This window comes from Pinus tabuliformis, chromosome 3_2, assembly GCF_031772625.1.
Source record: "Pinus tabuliformis cultivar Carrire ecotype Pingquan chromosome 3_2, CPIR1, whole genome shotgun sequence".
Classification (NCBI taxonomy): Eukaryota; Viridiplantae; Streptophyta; class Pinopsida; order Pinales; family Pinaceae; genus Pinus; species Pinus tabuliformis.
In genome coordinates, this window is record NC_142302.1 from 273,210,624 (window position 1) to 273,225,754 (window position 15,131).

At 42.2% G+C, this 15,131-nt stretch overlaps 1 pseudogene; it reads right to left on the reverse strand.

Moving 5' to 3' along the window:
• The window catches only part of LOC149180703 (annexin-like protein RJ4), an 89,814-nt pseudogene extending 78,841 nt beyond the window's left edge, over window positions 1-10,973 (reverse strand).
• Between the last annotated feature and the right edge of the window lie 4,158 nt (window positions 10,974-15,131).

A 15,131-nucleotide genomic window follows, 5' to 3' on the forward strand; every position in this document is an offset into this window, starting at 1 on the left:
GTCTCCTAGACCTAAGCCCTTCGTAGCTGATATAAAGCAGAAAAAGCCGTAGCAAGTTTTGGTGAGGCAGTCACCGCGAAAAATTCCCATAGAGATTCGCGAAAAGGGAAAAATGGACAAAGCGCAACAGCCACATGATCCCCTTGATTTAGATGAAGAAGCACTTCACAGAGGCATTGAGGAGATGGATGCCGATGAGGATGAGCCTATAACTCAGCTCCTGAAATACATCCCACCACATAAGGGCACAACCAAGGTGCCTAAAGACCTGAACACTGCCAAATTCATGATCTCTGCACCATTGTTTCCAAAGAAGGTGGCGTTTGTGAGGGTGCGCTATTGGGCCGCATTCCCTCGCTCAAGATGGAGGATTGGGACTTGGGAGATCACGAGAATTTCCCTCACCTTGCACCGAAACAATATTTGGAAAAAATCTATTATGAGGAAACCAAGGTTACGTGACTAGAGCCTATGAAGTGGGTCGCGAGGGTTGAGAAAATGGGCCTTCTAAACATGCTCTGGGTGCTGCACTTCAGCCGTACAAACATTAACACTATATGTGTTAGAAAATTACTCACTTTGGTGCACGATGGGTGTCTCTGGCTAGGATAACCCATCCCTATCACTGACATGCTGATCCACCAGATCACCTTGCTGCCCTATGAAGGTGTCGATCCAACAGAGGCATTTGGAGGTGAAACAAAGGAGAAGCAACTCAGAGATCAGATGAAGAATGAGTTTGGATTGGTGAAAAATTTGCACGGATATTCCATCCACTCCATTTGAGACCCCGCGGTGCAGTTCGCCACACAGATTTTGGCATGCAAGATCATGTGCAAGTGCCGCACAAACGAGGTTTTGGTGCCAGTGATCTCCTTAGTTGCGCAATGTGCCAAAGGAGTCTAGTGAAATTGGGCTCAGTACCTGTGTAAGGAGTTTTCGGCGAATTTTTGAGAGGCCCAGGATGAGTGCAAGGCATTTCATTATGCTTGGTTGTTAGTTTTGATCGTATTAGTAGCATGGAGGATGCTGGAGGACAGTCAGTTTCCTCCTCAAGACCTAGACCTTCCGGAGGCATTGAAGTTCAGTTCACTATGGGAAACAAAAGATGCAGTGTGGGTGACTGAGACCAATATTTTTTTGGTGCTAGTGGAGATGGATTTGCACACGGTGATCAGCCAAAGGCTGAGGCTATCACCTACTTTACATGATGAACTTGAGCCCTATGTAGATTTCAAAGTGGAATTCCATAATGTATCTATTCACATGTGAAGGGATTTGAAGAAGATATGGCATAAGTTCCCTTATGTTGTTGGCGAGGTGGATGTCCAAGAAATTGATGGTAAATGGCTAGGGGAGTGGCTTTACCCATCTGATCTAGGTGTAGGAACAAGAAAGGTAATGGAAGGTACCTCCGCACAAACCTCAGCAACAGAGAAACAAAAGGAGGCCTAGCAGGTTACAGCTTGGGAGAAAGTTGAACAGTAGAAAGTAGTTGCTGCTAAGGAAGCTGTGGACAAGGAAGATGCTGTTAAGGTAGCTGCTGACAAAGAGCAGGCGACCGAGGAAACTATGGTAAAGATTGAGGAGTTTGATTCTCAGCACACCTAGGAAACTATGATAGAGATTGAGGAGTTTGATTCTCAGCACACCCAATACCAAGAAGGGTCGGATATAGAAGGATGTGGGGGCATGGAGTAGGGAACCCCCTTTGTGGTCAAGAAAAGAACAAAGAAGACCACCTCGGGACCACGAAAGAAGTAGAAGTCCAAAAGATTCTCCTAGGTGGATCCGCTAGTCCTCTCTGAGGGGGACTTAGAGACAAGGTCTGGGACACCACGATAGATTTATGGACCCAGTTTGAGTAGCAGTACTAGCAGGCACTGGGAAATGTGCAGAAGGAACTTCACGATCTGTAGATCCAGACAGGGCGATTGCAAGTGAGTGTTGGTCAAGTGGGTAGGATTCAGGTGAGCCTGTAGCAAGAAAGTGTGATAGTATTGGACACGGATCAGACTTTGGATCTCCGTGTTATTCAATTTCCAGATGGGGCCCTACGTGCTCAATCAGAAGAGGGCAACACCTAACTTTCACAGATCAAGGATATAGGCATCAACCTCACGACACTCCCTATCCAGACTCTACATGAGCTACACCAAGGCGTTTCAGATGAACTGAGGATTAGGGAGTAGCGTGCGTTGTTGGTCATTAATGAAGTTAAGACCAATAACCAACATATATTTCAAGAAAAGGCATATGCACTGAAAGAGAAGGATGAATTTTCTGCCCACAACAAGAACTTAGAAGCAATGATTACACATGCTTGTAATGCGCTGCCTGAACTCAGCATTACAGTGGATGCAGAATCAACAAAAAATATCCAGAAGCTGGTTGCAGTGGTCAAGAAGTCTAAGGATGAAATCGTCCAAGTCTGATTTGAGATACAACTATAGATTTCAGAGTTGTAATTGAAGCTGTAGCCGACAACTCCGCCAGAGGTTTGCGAGTAGCGCGAAGCCGCTATCAAGGAGGGAATGGCCACACTAGACGCAACAGTCAAGGAATGCACATAATTATATGAACATTCCATGGAGCTTTGGACATATTTGCAGGAGGACCCCACTCTACAGAAGATCGACACTGACCTTAGAGAAAAACAACAAAAATTTGATGAGATAAGGTTGATTGTGCGCACATTGGTGCCAATACAACGGTTCACACGGTTACAGGAAGGAAAGAAGCTACAAACTGAAATTGAAGAGATACACCGAAAAGAGGCCATTCTTAGGGCTAGAACCCAGCCTTGGATAGAGGAAGTTAGCCAACTCACTCTGTGAGTGAAAAACATGTTAAACATCATACAACAAAGTCACATGACAATGGGCCTCACAGTGGAAGGCTCCATTACAGAGAAATTGGTCAAGGAAGTGTAACAGGAAGCTATGTAGGGAAAATATCATCTACAGGTTATGTAGTTGGAGTTCCATGAACTCCAAGCCAATATTGAAGTGCCAACTGAGTGACTCGAGGACGAGTCACCAAATTGTGTTGGGGTCCTGTTGGGATGGGGTCCCTAGGGCTAAATTTTGTTAAATTTTATAAGTCCTTTTTGTAAAGATGTAAAGTCTTCGCGATTTGTGGAAGTGGAGCATGAAGATAGAAAGATTCAAAGGGGCTTTAGTCCCTTAGGTGGGTAGGTGATAGGAAGGTTTTGAAACCTGCCCATGGTCCATGGACCATGGTATTGTAAAAGAAAGGGATATAAATAGAAGAGTCATACCGAGTCTAGAAAGTAACTGATTGAGAGAAATCTTGGTAAGAGAAAGTAAGCTAAGGAAGGAAAGGTCTGTTTCCTATATTTAGGCGAAGGGGAAGACTCCTGCAGCTGAGTGCGTGGAGACCTTTGTAAGTCTGCAGGCTGAGTGTGCGGGCCCCTACAACTGAGTGCACAGGGAAAACGAGTCTGTACTTGAATGGTTACATCTTATAAAGACTATTTTGTTCCAATATTTGTGCATCTGTGTATTTATTCTTACTTTTGAAGTTTTTTGTATTTTCGCTCTGTATTGAAAATTATATGAATAAATGCTTATCTTGTGCATGAATGTGGTAGATCAATATAATTTATACATGTTATGAATGTTACATGACCTTCACAAAGGTATAGATACCGTTTGAGTGAATTACTGTAATTATCTGTTTTAGAAGGGTTAGGGTTCACAAAGACAAAACTAAGCCCTAGGAGATGCAGGAACCTATCACATAGGCCTATGGATGCAAAAACTTGGTTCTGTCATCCCTTAATACTGCTTCGGGTGAGACTCCAGACTGTGCTATGCGGGTTCTTGCTGAAAGGGACAACAGTTAGGGTTTTTTTGGTTTTCACAGTTAACTTTGAACCTGGTTCACACCGTATCAAGCCTACAACACTCGTTCACGAGTCCGTTCACCAGTCTCTCGACTTACACGCCCATTTAGACACTCACCTGACCCGTACGCCTGTTCGGTAGTGTGCCCGACCTGCATGCCTTTCAAACTCGTCGGTCTGCCTGACTGCACTATTCAGATTTCCGCCTAACTGCACACACCCGTCCGTTAGTTCGTTCGTTCTACGCTTTCCCTAGTTTGCCTATTCAGAAACCCTGAGTTCGGTAGTGGAAAATTTCGGTCCTCAACTCCTTGCCTTGTCCGCTTATTGCGTTTCCCTTTTCAATCTGTTCTTCTCTTGCTCGCCAATGCTTATGCATTGGTTGTGTTCCCCTCTGATTGCCTCAATCACCTTAATGCCATTTCATATATATACGATTGCCAACAAATGGAGGGGCTCGTCCTACTCCAAGTCCACCGATTCAACCATCATGTCACACCCCTTGCCTGATGTGGGTCGTCCATGTTGAGATTTTCTATTTTGAATAAAATAGGCAAAATCTCAGTAGATGACAACAATAGGAATTAGTTCCTAGATTAGCTCCAGTTTGTTGGGAGGGAGTTAATGCATCCTAAATTTGAGTTGAGAGGATTTATGAGGCAGTTAGATTCTCTTTACTATATAATAGGTTTCCATACGGATTGTTTGGTATGAGGGTGAGAGTTTGTGAGGATTTAATTATGTAATCTCCTGTTTGATTAATAAGATCGCTGATGCCTATGTTGTGTGGACGTAGCCCAGATTGGTTGGGTGAACCACGTTAAACCTCTGTCTTATGTGCTTGATTTAATAGCTGTGTGTATTTGTTTTAATTCTGCTGTGCATCTGATCTCCAACAATTGGTATCAGAGCAGTTGGAGGCGAGTTGGATTTGCGTATTGGAGGTGGAGCGCAAAGGCGTGGAGGTGCTGGTGCTGAGAGGATTCTCTGCGTGCGTGGTGGATTAAAGAATTGCTGTTGCGTGGATCATTTGCTGGCAGCGTGCGTGGAGGTATTCGACTGCTGCGTGGCCATGTTGGACTGCTGTCCAACCTGCGTAGAGATTGAGGTGCGTGCTGGAGAGTGCGTGTAAGTGATCACTGCCTGATGCGTGGAGTCCCGAAGCTGGTGCTGCGTTGAAAAGCCTTAACGCTGGTATAAGTTTATTGAATGCTGGAGGTTTGCAATTACTGCGTTGAACATTGCTGGAGTTGTCCAACCTGCGTGAAGGTTTCAATTGCCTGGTGTTGCTGGAGCGCTATTGCGTGGAGACCGTATGGGCACATAGAAATTTTTCAAATGGTTATTGCAGTTGGGTGAGTCTTCACTTAATGTAAGGTTGAAATAACGCTGTTTAAATATTTTTTTAAAACCTATTCTATACCGCTTTAATCAAAAGAAAGCAATAAATAGCAGAACGCTTTTGGAAATCTATCCTATCCTATACAATGGATTCCGCCAAAGGATTTATAATGGAATCTGTATTTATGCTGCGCAGTTGCAGTAAAAGGAAATTTTTTTTTGTTTAAAGCAAAGGCATATGGCAGAAATTTGTATGTGAAATAAAAAGGGCAGATATTTATTTGTTTTTTTTAAAGGCAAAGGCATTTTTTAAACACAAACTTCATTTATTTAAAGTTGGTTTTTTTGGAGATTATTGTGTTTTTTACTGATACAAGATGGCGAAAACTCAAAGTGCCCGTTTTGAAATTGAGAAGTTTAATGGCAAGAATAATTTCGAGATCTGGATGGTGAAAATGTACGATTTGCTTGTCCAACATGGTGTGGCAAAGGCGTTGTTGGGCAAATCCAAACAGCCTTATAACATCACAGATAATGAGTGGGTCGAGATGGATGAAAGGGTGATAAGTGCTATTCGACTGTGTCTAGCTGATGATGTCCTGTTTAATATCGTGTCGGAGACAACAGCTGCTGGTTTGTGGACGAAACTGGAGAAACTGTACATGACCAAATCCTTAACCAATAGGATTCTCCTGAAGCGACAGTTGTACAGTTTGCGAATGAGGGAAGATACATCGATTGCTGATCATTTAAATGCTTTTAATACTCTTCTTGTGCAATTACAAAGTATAGAAGTAAATATTCAATCCGAGGATAAAGCTATTACTTTATTGTGCTCGTTGCTCGAATCATGGGATCATTTTGTTACTTCTATAAGTCTTAGTTCATCAGAAACTATTGAGTTTGATGATGTAGTTGCATCCCTATTATCGGAAGAAACAAGGAGAAGATCGCATTCTGAAACCTCTACATCAGAAGCTATGATGGTTAGAGGTCGTTTGAAAGAAAGACACTCCAGGAGGCCGAGCGACTCACGTTCAAAGTCAAAAGGGAAGAAGAGTAAGCTAAAGTGTTGGTTTTGTGGAAAATCAGGGCATTTAAAGAAGGACTGCTAGAAGCGATAGCAACAAACTTCTAAAGCAGATTCTTCGACAGAGAAGAAGGAGGCAAATATGATAGATACAGGTTCGACATCTGGTTCATGTATGAGTGATGAAGTATTATCAGTTAATGTGTCAAATCATGGTCAACATTGGTTGTTAGATTCCGGTGCATCAAACCACATGTGTATTCATAAAGAATGGTTTAAGACATATAAATCAATTGATGATGGTGTTGTGTACATGGGTAATGATGTAACATGTAATATTGTGGGAATTGGGAGCATACAACTACAAATGTTTGATGGGACAACAAAAATATTAACTGATGTGAGGCATGTACCAGATTTAAGGAAAATTTTGATTTCATTAGGAGCACTTGATTCAAATGGATATAAAACTGTAATTCAAGGTGGAGTAATGAAAATTTACAAAGGTATTTTACTAGTTATGAAAGCTAAGAAGGTAGGAAATCTATTTCAGTTAGAAGGAAGTACAGGGTCAGATTATGTGTCTACGGTGTCTGAGCATGACAGTAGTTCCATTCACTTATGGCATCAAAGATTGGGGCATATGAGTGAAAGAGGGTTAAAAATTTTGGCTGATCGCAAGTTACTTCTAAATCTAAAGTCTGGAAAGTTAGATTTCTGTAAGCATTGTTTGTTTGGAAAACAAAGTAAACAAAAGTTTAAAACAGGCAAACATACTAGTAAAGGCATACTTGATTATATCCATTCAGATGTGTGGGGTCCAGCTCCTACAACTTCATATGGTGGTTCGTCTTATTTTGTATCATTCATTGATGACTTTTCTAGGAAAGTGTGGGTCTACATGTTGAAAAGGAAGTCTGATGTTTTTTCAGTTTTCAAGCAGTTTAGAGCATTGGTAGAAAACAGCACTGGTAGAACAATAAAATGTTTAAGAACTGAAAATGGTGGTGAGTTTACTTCCAAGGAGTTTGACAGCTATTGCAAGGATGCAGGGATCGAGAGACATAAGACCACGGTTTATACTCCTCAGCAGAATGGAGTTGCTGAACGCATGAACATGACTCTTCTAGAGAGAGCAAGGAGTATGCTGAGTAACGCCGGGTTGCAAAAGGAGTTGTGGACGGAAGTAGTGGCAACATCTTGTTATGTGATAAACTGATCTCCATCAACGGCGATAGGCTGCAAGATTCCACAAGAGGTATGGAAAGGACACCCTTGTGACTATTCTAAACTCAAAGTGTTTGGTTGTGATGCATATGCTCTAGTGCCTAAACATCAGCGAACTAAATTAGATCCAAAGTCGAAAAGGTATATCTTTGTTGGGTATGGTGTTGGAACAAAGGGATATAGATTGTGGGATCCTACTACCCGCAAAATCATCATCAACAGAGATGTAAAGTTTAATGAATCCTCTCTTGTACAGTTAGATGTAGATAGTAGATTGAAATAGGATGATGTATCTGATTTTCAGCACATTCAGTTTGATAGCATTTCTAATGATAGTCATGATGACCATAGTTCAGATACTAGTCATGAACAGGTTTCAGAATCAGAACATGAACAGGGTTCAGGTATAGATCATGAACAGGTTTCAGATACTGGTCATCAAGAAGTTCCTACATATGGTAGTCAGCCAATCGAGGAAGCACCAGAAACATCATTAAGGAGGTCGAAAAGAATCAAACGGCCACCGAGAAGGTATGATGATTATGTCACTTCTGTTTCATTTACTGCTAATGACGATGAACCTCTGTGCTATCAGGAAGCAATAGAAGGTTCGAAAAGTGATAAGTGGAAAGCAGCCATGAAGGACGAAATGATGGCCTTGGGTAAGAACGGCACATGGGATCTGGTTGAGCTTTCGAAAGGCAGGAAAATTGTGGGGTGTAAATGGGTGTTCAAGTTGAAACGGGGTGTGAATGATATGGAAGACAGGTACAAAGCACGGCTAGTTGCAAAAGGGTTTTCTCAGAAAGCCGGTATTGACTTTCATGAGATTTTTTCACCAGTGGTTAAAATTGTTTCAATTAGAATTGTGTTAGCATTAGTGGCTTTGCTTGATTTAGAGTTGCAGCAATTAGATGTTAAGACTGCATTTCTACATGGTGACTTAGATGAGGAAATTTATATGGAACAACCAGAAGGGTTTGTTCAGCATCGAAATGAGAAATTTGTCTGCAGGCTCAAGAAGTCATTATATGGCCTGAAGCAGTCGCCTCGGCAGTGGTATAAGAAGTTTGATTTTTTCATGTTGAGTCAGAAATATGTTAGAAGTGAATATGATCATTGTGTTTATTTTAAACAGTTAAATAATGGCATATTCATTATCTTGGTATTGTATGTTGACGATATGCTTTTAGCAAGCAAAAGCATAGAAGAAATCAACAGGTTGAAGGCTCAGATGGCAAGGACGTTTGATATGAAAGATCTAGGAGCAGCAAGACAGATTTTGGGCATGGAGATTTTCAGAGACAGAAGCAATGGTAAGCTATTGCTATCACAACAAAAGTATATTGAGAAAATACTTTTGAGATTTGGTATGAATAACGTGAAGCCTGTGTCAGTCCCTCTCGCTTCCCATTTCAAGCTTTCTTCTAGTTTATGTCCTAATTCAGATGAAGAAAAGGATTATATGTCTCGAATTCCATATGCTAATGTAGTAGGGTGTTTAATGTATGCGATGGTGTGTACACGACCAGATATTTCACATGCAGTTGGGGTTGTCAGCAGGTACATGGAAAATCCGGGTAAAGAGCACTGGTCAGCAGTGAAATGGGTGCTTCGGTACTTGAGAGGCACAAGTAGTTATTGTATCACTTACAATAAGAGTAGTGAATTTGTTTGTGGATATGTTGATTCTGATTTTGTAGGTGATTTGGATAAGAGAAGATCAACTTCAAGGTATGTCTTTACTCTTGCAGGTGGAGCTATAAGTTGGATGTCAAAGCTACAGAACATTGTCGCTTTATCCACTACTGAAGCAGAATACATTGCTGCTTCGCATGCTTGCAAAGTGCAATAAATTTGGCTAAGAATCCGGCCTATCATAGTAAATCAAAGCATATTCCAATTAAGTACCATTTTTTAAGACAGGTTATCACTGAAAGGGGAGTCTCTCTTGAAAAGGTGCATACAAAGGAGAATTGTGCAGACATGTTCACGAAACCAGTTTTGTTAGAGAAGCTACGCTGGTGTTTGGCTTCTCTTGGCTTGCAGAAAAGATAAAATAATAATAACAGGGCATCAAGCTAATTGTTGTCAAGGTGGAGATTGTTGAGATTTTCTGTTTTGAATAAAATAGGCAAAATCTCAGTCAACAATAGGAATTAGTTCCTAGATTAGCTCTAGTTTGTTGGGAGGGAGTTAATGCATCCTAAATTTGAGTTGAGAGGATTTATGAGGCAGTTAGATTCTCTTTACTATATAACAGGTTTCCATACGGATTGTTTGGTATGAGGGTGAGAGTTTGTGAGGATTTAATTATGTAATCTCCTGTTTGATTAATAAGATTGCCGATGCCTATGTTGTGTGGACGTAGCCCAGACTGGTTGGGTGAACCACGTTAAACCTCTGTCTTATGTGCTTGATTTAATAGCTGTGTGTATTTGTTTTAATTCTGCTGTGCATCTGATCTCCAATAGTCCAATGTGCTCACTTGTGTTGACTGCCCATCGCACATCTCGGGGCGTGGCCACCCATTGGACATGAGCGCACCCACCCATCGCACACGACCTGAGTTAGTATGGGTGCCCATCACACATGGGCGCAGCCATCTTAACATGGTCACCTTTAACTAAAGTTCCATTGTCGCATAAAATTGAGTTCGGGCGCCTGTAGCACACATGGGCGCACCCGACTCATCTCGTGGGCCTGACATACTCCATCACTCTAAAAATGTTGTCATCCTTAACAACACCATCTCAGCAACATCCATCGCCATAAGTATGGGCACCTAGATATCTCCACCTATGACCTACTACATGCTATCAATCTGCCAAACTCTGCAAGAAAATCATGTGCTGGATCCCCTTGTGTTGTTGACTAGTTGGGTAGCTAATCCAACCATACATCACCTCCACAAGAAGCATGCTTCCTACATCATCATGACTCATATTTTCATCCTGTTGTCAATCGTATCCATCTCACCCCAGTGTCTACTCAAAATATAGAGGACTCACTTGCATGAAAAACTAACAATGAGCCTCATCTCCATGTCAGTATAAGAAGAGAGGGAGGAAGTGGAGGTCGAAGGCTCTCCCTCTTCCTCAGCTAATAGCTCAATCCACATGTTTGTATCTTCCTCCTCCAATATCTGAATGTATGCTTCACGAATTTACTCCTGGATCTTGGGTCTAGCATCTCCATCCTCTTCCACTGCCTCTAGTTTATTTGTCAAATCCAAGATACTATTAGGCAATGCTCTAATAACTTGTGACTGCTACATAAGTTTTGCCTCTGTAGAAGACAACCTCTTATAAATTCTTCATCCCGCTTGATCTCATCCACATTCATCACTATCAATTTACACTCAGCTGTTGTATCTCCCACGATTGACACCCCTATAGGATCATCATCCCATCCGTCATAAATGTACAACTTCTTCATGTGTGGCACCATCATAGCTTCAAAATATTTCATAAATTCCATACCCAGTACAACTTCATAGTCATCCATCCAAATAATTGTGAAGTCGACCTTTCCATACCACTCTCAAATGTCCACATCCACTTTCTCTGTGATACCAATCACTGACTCTAGTGGAGAATTCATCGCTTTCAATCGAGTTTGAGTTGGTGTCAGCTTCAACCCAATATTCCTCGCAGTTTCTTCTCTCATGAAGTTATGAGTTGCACCACTATCCACCATCATGAGTAAATTTCCTTGCCCAATCTTCATATTCACATACTCCAACTTGTTCCTCTCAGGATCCCGTCGTGGGATAGATTCCATGGCCATTGTAGCTCCCAAAATCTGCATAACCCCAACTGCTGGTTCCTCTTTCTTCTTCTTCGCATTGGCTTGTGCAACTGCAGCCACCATCAGCCTTGAAGGAAAATTCTTCACCATGTGGTTCTCTTCGCACAACCAACATTTCAGAGGCTTCTTCATCTTTGAGTTATCATTCGATTTCGAATGCTCCTCCTTTGTAGCTTTCTCTTTCGGTTTATCAGACTTCTTCTTTCTCTCTTCAGTCCCTTTATCATAATGTTCTATGAAGTGATCAACTACAACAAATTCTTCTTCTAGTGTCTTGATATTCTTCCTCTTCACCTCATTGCGTGCCCAAGGTTTCAATCCTATGATGAAATTGAACACCTTGTCTTTCTTCGCCATATCAAGTAGCTCCAAGATCACACTGGAGAATTCCCGTTGATATCACTGTAGACTCCCTGTTTGCTTAATGTACTTTATATTCTTCCTTGCATCCCAAGTCTCATCTTGTGGGCTAAAATGAGTCTACAAAGCCTTCTTCATATCGTTCTAAGTAGAGATATCACCAACATCACCACTGGCAATCTGATACAACTTTTGTCTCAACCACATCATAGCATCCTTCGTCAAGAATTGAGCAGCTACTTTGACTTTAGCTTCATCATCTAGTAAGCCCAAGTGCTCCAAGTATTGCTCCCTATCCCATAAGATATTGACAAGAGATTTAACACTCCTCATCCCATCATAAAAATTAGGTTCGTCGACTTTCACATGAGCAACTCCTCCAACCGGTCCCTGCCCAACTTCTTTCTTCAAAATAATGATCTCATTCTGAGCATCGTCAAGAGCTTTCTGCAACTTCAATATTTCCTTCAAACCTTGGTCCCTTGTAGCACCTATGTCCTAGACTTCCTCTTCTGTTTTCATATACAACCATTATGTATATTCATACCAAACTTTGAGGTATTCATGCTCTTCGTTCAGTTTTGTGAACTTCTCTTAAAATTATTCACTCCCAACCTCCCATGAAGCCATATTTGCAGCAAGTTCCTCTATTTTATCCAATACCTTGTCCATAAAAACTGTCCCGGCATCACTACTAGATTCAACCGATACCACTTGAGGTTTTTCCACTTGGTCAACCATCATGTTTTCTTTTGATCTTGTAAAAAACACACACTTTCACGTTCAACTTCGACCCTGCACTTGTCCCTGTCGAATTTCTTCAACTTTCAATCAGAGCCCTATGAAAAGTAAGCCTTTAATACCAACTGTCATGAAGTGTAGTGATATATGCTTCTCTTCAAATATCCAATCGAGCTCTGATACCACCTGTCACGCCCCTATCTTGGTGGTATGTTGGCTTAGTGGGGCCTGACCCAGGTTCAGAGTTGATTTAGCCAAACAAATCCCAATACTACTGGCCCTTTTGGCAACAGTTCACGGAGCGCAGATTGAGGTCTCACCCGAAGTAGTATGGGAGGGTGCTAGAACCAGGTTTCCACACCCTGGAGATGTCTGATGAGTTCAAGTGGTCCACAGTTTGATCCTGTGCACAAGTCGCTACGCGCACTTTACCTTACCTCACAGCCTGATATACTACCTTCATGCAGCCCTACCGAGGGGCTGAACGTTACGCTCTGCATTATTACCCAAGACCTCAATGGTATTCCAACGTTAGTTAATTAACTTTGCCTACTTGAGTGCTCTAAGTATACTTAACAATATAAACCATTCATACAGGTGTGCACAGTAAATAAACAATATGCGCACAAATTATATAAAACATGCATTAACCCAAGAATAGATAAACAAAATTATGATAGAAATTCTCTTTATTAATTTCTTCCTCGGTTACAGACTCGACTCTACCCTACGCACTCAGCTACGGACTATTAGGCCTCTGCGGACTCAGCTGCAGAGCCTTCTTCTACTCTACGACCCAAAGACACACTTTACACTTACGACTCAATCAATTAGACTTGTTATTCGTCTCTACCCTTGTCTTCTATTATCTATCTTTTACACTTAGAGCCTCACTCTATTTATACAATCCCATGGTCCGCGGACCATGGGTAGGCCGACATTACATTAAAAAACTACGGTGGACAACCCTGTGACTCTATCATACTTTTGCGCCCTACGCCCGCAATTCGCGAAACTTTACAACAAAATTCGGTCAAAATTTGGGCTTTGAGCCCCAAAACATGCTTTGGGGGGATTCCATGCCCAACATGCCCCCAACAAAAACATCGTGACTCGCCCTTGAGTCACTCTGTCAGTGCTACGATCTTTGCATGGAGTCCCTCCAACTGTTCTCGAACAGCGTGGAGGTCGGCAACACGCTGAGCTGCTACTTGCTGGAGCTACTGCATACACTGTTCCGAGGCCTTTGTGTCTGAACTACTTCTCTACATCTATGCCGGTATCCCTTGCATTTTTTTATAGTCCCACACCTTTGTCTAAATCCTTGGAGCGTGAAGACTGTGCTTCCACCAGTTAGGTAGATCGTCGGACCACCCGTGTAGGGTTTCAAGTGGATGCCATTCACTTTTCCTGGGAAAGGCTCTCCATTTAGTTTGACTAGCTGTACTGCGCCTTCGTCTGTGACCTCCTTAACCACGTATGGTCCCAGCCAATGCATTCTAAACTTTCCTGGGAATTTTTCGAACTTACTGTCATACAGCAGCACTGAGTCATTTACCTTGAAGGTGCGTAACTTAATATGGTGATCGTGCTAGGCCTTTTCACGCTGCTTGTGTACCTGTTGATGAAATCTTGCCAGGAACCATTCCTCTTCAGTTTATTCTAATTGCATGAGCCTTTCTTCTAGAGCTTCGCAGTTCGTCATATTTGTGAGCACTGCTATGCACAGACTAGGTACAATATACTCCATTGACATGACAGCTTCCACGCCATAAACTAACCAGAAATGTGTTTGTCTCGTCAGTTTCTTGCACGTTGGCTGATAAGCCCATAGTATTGCAGGTACTTGCAGGTCCCAATCATTTCACTGTGCATTGCACAATTTGGTTAGCACAGTCTCCAGTATTTTGTTGAATGCTTCTATTGTCCCATTGGCTTGTGGGTGATACGGTGTGCTTTTCTGATGGTACACCTGGAACTCTTCTATGAGCGTGCTAATGGTTTCATTCAGGAAATGTGTACCACGATCACTCATTAAGATTTTCGGACAGCCAAATTAGGTCAACACGTGTTCAAACAAAATCTTCGCAGCCATAGCAGCCCTGTAGTCTTCGATCGGTTGCGCTTCTACTTAGCACTCAAGTACTCCGTCACGGTGATGATGTATCGCGCGCCCATTTTTCCCTGGGGTTTGATAGGTCCTACAAAGTTGATTGCCCATTTCTCAAACAATTGTAGCGTCATTTGTGGATTCAATGACATCTTGTCCCTCAACGATGGTTTTCTGGTCCTTTGACATACATCGCAGGCCCTATAGTGTGCTTTTAAATCCTGATGAAGGGTTGGCCACCACAACCCTGTGTGGAGAATCTTTTGTGTGGTTGCTCATCCTGCATAGTGTCCTCCTATAGTGCCCCCATGTGCTTCTGCAAGGATCTGAATTCGTTCAAATTCAAGTACGTACCTTTGCAAAATCTTATCATTTCCCATTTTGTATAGGTGCCCCGCAATGACAGAAAAATCCACCGCGTGCACCACCAATTCCTTCTTCTCTTGGACGGAGTATTCCTTTGGCACAGTCCCTATTGTTAGAAGGTGGATTATATCTTCGAAGTGTCTGTCCGTGACATGTACAACAAAGAGATGTGCGTCAGGTAATCCTTCCTCCAAACTAGTAGGTTCCTTGCCCGTCTCAATACACGACAAGTGATCCGGTCCTTTGTTCAGGCATCTAGGTTTTACCACGACCTCAAA